This window comes from Strongylocentrotus purpuratus, unplaced genomic scaffold (genome assembly GCF_000002235.5).
Source record: "Strongylocentrotus purpuratus isolate Spur 01 unplaced genomic scaffold, Spur_5.0 spur5_scaffold_20, whole genome shotgun sequence".
Classification (NCBI taxonomy): domain Eukaryota; kingdom Metazoa; phylum Echinodermata; class Echinoidea; order Camarodonta; family Strongylocentrotidae; genus Strongylocentrotus; species Strongylocentrotus purpuratus.
The window spans coordinates 35,610,063-35,611,294 of NW_022145606.1; positions in this window are offsets into that span (position 1 = coordinate 35,610,063).

Here is a 1,232-nt window from a genome sequence, read left to right on the forward strand (position 1 = left end):
GCTTTCTAAATAACTTACCAAGCTGCTCGCAATGTATTCCGATGTATCCTCCGAGGCAGGAGCAGCTATACCCATCAAGCTCTTCAACGCAAGTCGCTCCGTTAAGACAAGGATGGGAGTAACACGCTTTAAGAAACAGAAATCATGTGTTCAGGGTCAAACAGCACAATACACACTGTTGGTTATAAAGTTGGAATACCTTGCTCTTTTGGTGAAGTGCCTGTGATAATAGGGTTTATTCTGGATAGTAAGCAAATAACTACCTTTGGTGAAGGTGATGGGACAAACTTTCACTTCCGAGGCGATCTGGATGTAGCTATCTTTCCGAAGCGAAGCTGAGGAAAGATAGCGTATTCATTCTGATCGACGAGGAAGTAATAGTTTGCCATCGCCTGAAACCAAAAGGTGATTATTTGCTTTATATTCCACATCAAAAACAATTTAACTACAAAAAGAAAAGACACCAGGCCATAATCATTTTTTTCTCGACCAACCGAACATTAGAAACTTTTTCCTTTTTATTTTGGCTGCTGAATTCTTCAGCATAATTTATTTATCTATAGCTACTGCTAGCTTGCTAGGTGGCTTGTCAGTTCCAAAGAAACAAAAAATGGCGATCAAGGCATTTTCTCCACATCTGTCTCCGGTTCTATGGAATGTGACGTTACCTCTGTTACCAGTCAGCCGATTGAATGTATCCATGTATTTGATGCGCTTTCTCCCTCCGTCACTTTCCCTCAATTAGTCAGGCTCCTATCCTGTTTGCTGTGCATTCTCATCTCATAATATGCCCCAAAAAAATTAAGTTGTCTTTTTCGAATGAGGTTAAGAAGGGATCTATAGCACATGCCTTATTGAGGACTTCATCGTTTGATTTTCCTTGGAGTTGTTTCATTTCCCAAACCATGACAGGAAAATCTATAATGTTGGACGACACTTTCATGACATATGCTTTTGAGTCCCATGCACACGTTTCTGTATCAAAGGTATGAGCACAGTACATGTGATTTTTGAGCAAGACCATGCCAACTCTTGTAATCCTTTAACACTATAAATACTCACAGTATACAACATTATTGTTATGCGAATCAACTCTTCCAGGTACATTCAGAGGATGTCAAAGTTAAATTCGCATGCAATGTCAAAGGTCTACGTAAAAATGATCACACATACTTTCGAACACGACATTTCAATGGCCCTTTCCATCGGCTATTAAAATGTCCGAATTAAAT